This window comes from Eulemur rufifrons, chromosome 8 (genome assembly GCF_041146395.1).
Source record: "Eulemur rufifrons isolate Redbay chromosome 8, OSU_ERuf_1, whole genome shotgun sequence".
Classification (NCBI taxonomy): domain Eukaryota; kingdom Metazoa; phylum Chordata; class Mammalia; order Primates; family Lemuridae; genus Eulemur; species Eulemur rufifrons.
In genome coordinates, this window is record NC_090990.1 from 115,621,058 (window position 1) to 115,627,127 (window position 6,070).

Here is a 6,070-nt window from a genome sequence, read left to right on the forward strand (position 1 = left end):
GCGCAGGCGCGGCGGGAGCGCGCTAGCGCCCCCTCTCGACCGGAAGCGGCTGTGTTGGAGGCGGGGCCGCGGAGGGAGAGGAGGGTGGAGTGGGTGGTCTTGGGCTTCTACCTTATCTGGGGCTCTATCTTCATCTGTAGGGTGGAGGCCCTAGATAGCCTCAGGGTGGGGCCAGGCACCAGAAAGACCAAGTGATTAGCTATTAGCAGGATTAGAGGTTTGGAATTTTCAGCCCTACCCACCAATGTCCAGGAAAGGATGAGGGTGGAGGGTGGGGGGAGGTGCTGAACTTCAAGTTCTAAAAACACTCTGGAACACGAGTTGATGAGCTTCTAAGTTGCTGAACACTAGGACGTGCCAGAAGGATGGCTCACCCAGAGAGGGCATGGAAGCTTCCCTGTCTCCTGGCATCTTGTCCTATCTGTCACCTCTTCATCTGGCTGTTCATCTGTATCCTTTGTAATATCCTTTATAATAAACCAGTAAACTGGTTAATAAACTGGCAAATGTTTCTCTGAGTTCTGTGAGCCATCTCAGCAAATCAAACCCCAATTTATAGCTGGTTGGTCAAAAGTATAGGTGGGGCCAGGTACTGTGTCTCATGCCTGTAATCCCAGCACCTTGGGAGGCCAAGGCAGGCAGGAGGATCACTTGAGGCCAGGATTTCAGGACCAGCCTGGGCAAAATAGTGAGACCCTGTCCCTACAAAAAATGTTAAAAATTAACCAGGCGTGGTGGCACATGCCTGTCGTCTTAGCTACCTACTCAGAAGGCTGAGATGGGAGGATCGCTTAGGCCCAGGAGTTCCAGGTTGCAGTGAGCTGTGATCAGGCCACTGCACTCTAGCTTGAGCAAGAGTGAAAAACAAGAAAAAGAGAGGTGAAATCTACTATTAATACTTGCAATTGGCATCTGAAGGGGTGGGGGCAGTCTAGTGTGACTGAGCCCTTACCCTGTGGGATCTGACGCTATCTCCAGGTAGCTAGTGTCAGAATTAAACTGAATCACTCAGCTCGTGTCCACTGAAGAATTGCTTGGTGAGTAGGGACCCCTCTACCCCCCATGCCTGGTTGCAGAAGTGTTCTGTGTTGAGTGTGTGACTAGGAGGAGAAAAACAATTTTTTTGTTTGTTTTTTTTACTTCTTACACTATCCCTGCTCCCCAACAAGTCTCTGCCAAGCCAATCAGCCCTAAGATGTAGGTCAGGGCTAAAGACAGCGATAGAGGTGACAAGTAGAGACCCCAAGGGAGGCTTAGGAAAGGGGATTGTCTGGGCTTGCTCCCCTTGGTTCAGCTTGCGTAGGGTGTTAGATTTAAAACCAGTGGAAAGGAAGGGTAGGGAGTTGCGGTCTCTGAGGAAAATATGTAAGAAGACTCTGCTCAAAGTATTGGGTTCCCTAAAACCTTCTGAGGGCCAGGTCTGAGATGGGGGGCTACCTGCTTCCATGTCGGTAAAGGTACCACCAAAGTGTATTGTCTACTCAGTTTCAAAAACAGAGATGGGTGTCCCTGAGGCTGACACTGAGCCCAGGCCTAGGGTAGGGGAGCTACTGGGCCAACTCTTTAGGGAGATCATCAGTGTATTTCAAGGGATGACCTTAAAATTCTGGCCTCTCCAAATTTCCTTCCGAATTTTTACTATTACTGTTATCATTAGATGACTAACATCTCCCTTTAAAATGTTCAGCGTACCTGATAAGTATGACAAATTCACATGCTAGCAAACTTCATTCATCAGCTTAGAACCATAGGATTTTTAGAGCTGGAGGGAAACTTTAGCTGTTAGCCTAATAATTCCCAATCTTTTCATCTGTCCCCCATGTTTTAAAATATTTTTGTCTAATGAACATGATTTTTGAAAAAAATAATTTATTTGCCTTTTTTATTAATTATATATATATATATGTGGCTGCTAACTAGAGATTCTTTTATTTCCTTTTTTTTTTTTTTTTGGAAAAGAGGCATGTGGATAACTAGAAATTCTGATCAGTAGGAAATGACCAATTGACCAATGTTACTACACTGAGCAATTCCTGCCAGAAGCTAACTCAAAAAGAAATCAACATAAAGCTTTACTTATGGAACGATGGTATGAAGCCCTAAGGTCTTTGGATGTGTGATTTCTGTTAGCCTTTAATACCAAGAATCGCTCTTGGGGGCTGCCTCAGAGGCCTCAAGGGTTCAAGGAGCCCTGACCAGAAAACAGTGAGCTATGCCAACCTTTTTTTTTATTTCTATATGAGGAAACTGAGGCCCAAGGAAGTTAAATGATGGGATCAAAACAAGGACACAGGTAAGTGCCTGAGATAGCCTAATGTTTGGGCTTGCACCTTTGTTAGCAGAAAACAGGGCCATGAGAACCTGGGCTAGAATATGGGGCTTTTTCTTATAGAGCAGAGACCAGAGGGTATTTGCATCTTTCTCCCCACAGGACCAGTGCCTTCCACACCATGAGAGATTACATCCTCGCCTGGGGGAGTGAGTTGCAGGGCAGAGGCAGAGAGGGTGGAAACTTTTTCCAGGTTCAGGGAGCAGAATCCTGGGTGAGATACTGCCTTGGGGATGCTGCAGCCAGTGGGCAGCCCAGAGGGGTGAACACCTGCAGTGAGGGAGCAAGAAAGGAGAGCGAGGGGCACCCAACCGAAGCTGCCGTCCTCGTTTTTTCCCAGTGCAGAGCTGGCTAACTTGTGAGAGTTCTCTTACACTTTTGTAGCTCTTTGCATTCCTCTTTTGGTCTTGGATTTGGAGTAGAATGTCTCAGTGTTTGACAAGTAGGTGCAGTCCTGTCACTCTCTTGCTAAGATGTGGCTACCTGTTTATTCTCTTTTTTTTTTTTTTTTTGAGACAGTCTCACACTGTTGCCCCCGGCTAGAGTGCAATGGCATCATCATAGATCACTGCAACCTCAAATTCCTGGGCCCAAGTGACCCTCCTACCTTAGCCTTCTGGGTGGCTGGGACTACAGGCGTGTGCCACCACAGCCTGGCTAATTTTTCTATTTTTTGTAGAGATGGGGTCTCCGTATTGCTCAGGCTGGTCTTGAACTCAAGGATCAGCCTCAAGTGTTCCTTCCGCCTTGGCCTCCCAGAGTGCTGGGATTACAGGAGTGAGCCACCTCGCTTGGCCACATATTCCTTCTTTATCTCTTATTTCCCCCCTTGAGCTCCCCATTCCAAACTACTTATGGCTCCCCTTCCTTGCCTCTGAGCCTTTCTTTGTACAAGCTCCTTGTACCTGGAACTCCCTTTCCCTCCTCCGTTCCTCCTAACTGGCTAATTCCTCCTTCCTCATGGAAGCCTTCTCTGACATCCTCTCCACCCCACACCCTAGATTGGTTAGGCACCCTCTGGTTTCCCACAGTGTGGTAGTACTTACTATACTGTTTCAGGAGGTGCTGACAACCCAACCTCCAGCTCTGGGTTGCCCACTCCCTTTTATCAGACACAGTAACAAAGGAAGTTAATGTTTTTGTCCTTGGGCAACTAAGGAGGAACCATTTAACAATAGAATGGTCAGGGAAAGCTACCAGGACCTGGGGGACTTTGATCCAGCCTCTCCTTCTGATAGAACTGGGGTGAGGCATCAATTCTCCCACCACACTGTATCATACAGTAGTCCCCCCGTAGCCCCAGAGGATACCTTCCAGGACCTTCAATGGATGCCTGAAACTGGTTAGTACTGAACCCTGTTTATACTATGTTTTTTCAATCTGATAGCCAAGACAGCTACTAGTGACTAATAGGTGGGTAGTATAAATGGCGTGGATACTCTGGACAAAGGGATGATTTATGTCCCAAGCAGGATGGCACAAGATTTCATCATGGTACTCAGAAGGACACACAATTTAAAACTTATGAGTTTGTTTCTAGAATTTTCCATTCAATATTTTTGGACCACAGTTGACTTCGGGTAGCTGAAACTGTGGAAAGTGAAACCTAGGATATGGGAGAAATACTCTATAGGGAATTGCATTTTATGTGGGATTGTTAACTTCAGCACTGAAATGAAATTAGTTTATATTTCAAATTCTCCTTGAATAGCTCTTAAATTATCCACAAAGTTTTGTATTGCAGCCCTACATCAGTTTCTCCATCTCTTCAGTAGTCGTTGTCACTCTGTGATTCCCAATTAATCAAATGTCTTCTTTAAGTTGTAGACCAAGTCATAAGTATCTTTTTGCCTGGTCACCTGACAATGTCTTTTACTTCTTTGTCAGTGATAGAGATGACATTGAGATAGCGATGCCAAATTAACGCAAGTTCCCATTCCTACTTTCCTTCTTAGAGTTCGGACTTTATAATGAAGGGTGATAATCAAAATATGTAACTACCAGTACAACCCAGGTATACTCAGTCAAAATCGATGCGGGTCATAAACCACCATCCTTGGAGTATAGATGGGTACCTGCTGCTCAGTCCTACCTGACACCAATAAGGAACCCTGAGAGATGGCACATCTGAGTGCCATCAGATGTGTTAGAAAAGGACTCTGAGTGTTACAGTTCTTTTAGAATTTGTCTAGCAGGTTTTCAAGAGCTCTGGTTGCAGAGCAGAGGGTTGACTGCAGGAGTGGGAGGCACTGGAGGAGGAGAGGCCTATTTGAAGGCTAAAAATTACTCAAAGACCCTAATGTAGAACATCTGGCACTTAGCACCATTCAGACTGAAAAGTTTGTGAAGGCCCAGAGTCATTTAGCTGAGATAATTCTTTCTGAGGTCAAGTGCCCTCAGTTAGGGTGCAGGGAAGAACTGAAGCAGAAAAATCCAGCAAGCCTGGAAAGTGGTAAGTCATTGATGTCCTCTAGGGTTCTCTCTATAGCTAGTGTGTAGTAATCTACCTCATACCCAGAGAAACTAACTGGACTTGTATTTATGGATATATTGTTATGTGGCTGGCCTCAGGCCACCCAAGAGAAACCTGAACGAAGCGAGGTAATGTGCTAAGTGTTTCATGTGTTGTCTCTTCTGACCCTCACCCAGGCTTGGGATGTAAGGTATCATTAGAAGCATTTTATTATTGTGGAAACTGAGGCTTTGGTCACGGATTAATTCCTTAACAGGTGATAAGTCTTCTAGTCTAGGTCCATCTTGCTCCACACTCTGTGCTCTTTTCTTTTTCTCTTTGGGGATCTGGAATCCTTCTCCTCTTCAGTTTTAGCTTGCAAGACACTTACCATTTCCTGCTCACCCATCCAGCCACCCAACCCACGTTCAAGAAAAACAACTCGAAAGTATGTTTTTATTTCACACACACAAATATGTGACATGCAATACCCATCCCCTAACAAACTATAAATGCTTGAAATACAGAGTAAAAAGAAAATCCAACTAGTCCTGATAAGACAAAAATTTGATTTCACCAAGCTGAAAAATCCATTACAAAGTCTCTGTTGTATAAATATAGTCAGTCTTATCTTTAATGTAGAGACAGACAGAAAAAAAAGTTTTGTTGGCATAAAAAACTCCCTGATCCTTGGATACACCACAATCTCATTTGTATTCCCAGCCAAATACAGGTGATGACTAGAGGATGAGAGTTACTTGTATGTTCTAGGACTCTAAGTAACCAAATGGGGTTTAAACATTTTATCTCCTGAGCCACACTCCCTCCACCACAGCCTATGCAAACCACTGTAACCCTGGGTCAAGGGCTTTCTCCCATAGAAAATCGAACATGTATCTGTTCTAAAATGGATGTTGTGACTCTGTGAGTATAGTAAAAGCCTTTGAATTGTATGTTTTAAATGGGTAAATTGAGTGATGTGTGAATTATATCTCAATAAAGTTGTTAAAAAAAATCTGACTTGTCTGAGTTGCAAGTAGAAGCATAACTCAGGAGTTCCTGACAAGGTCAAGGGCAGACCTGTAGAAGTCAGCCCAGTAAAGGGTAGTAGGAAGAGATCCTTAAGGTATTATGACTAAATCGGAGGAGTCAGAATAAAAAAGTCAAACGGGTATTTTTTTCTACTGTTTCCAGAATAGTCTAAGGACCTTCTGTGGCTTTTGTTACAAAAGAAAATTATTCAGTGAGAAGGCAGATGCCCAGGTGTTGCTGAGGCTACAGAAGACTTT

The 6,070-nt window shown here is 44.5% G+C and overlaps 1 pseudogene; it reads left to right on the plus strand.

Moving 5' to 3' along the window:
- The first annotated feature begins 4,490 nt into the window (after positions 1–4,490).
- On the plus strand, positions 4,491–4,540 carry LOC138391135 (U7 small nuclear RNA; annotated as a pseudogene).
- Positions 4,541–6,070: the final 1,530 nt, after the last annotated feature.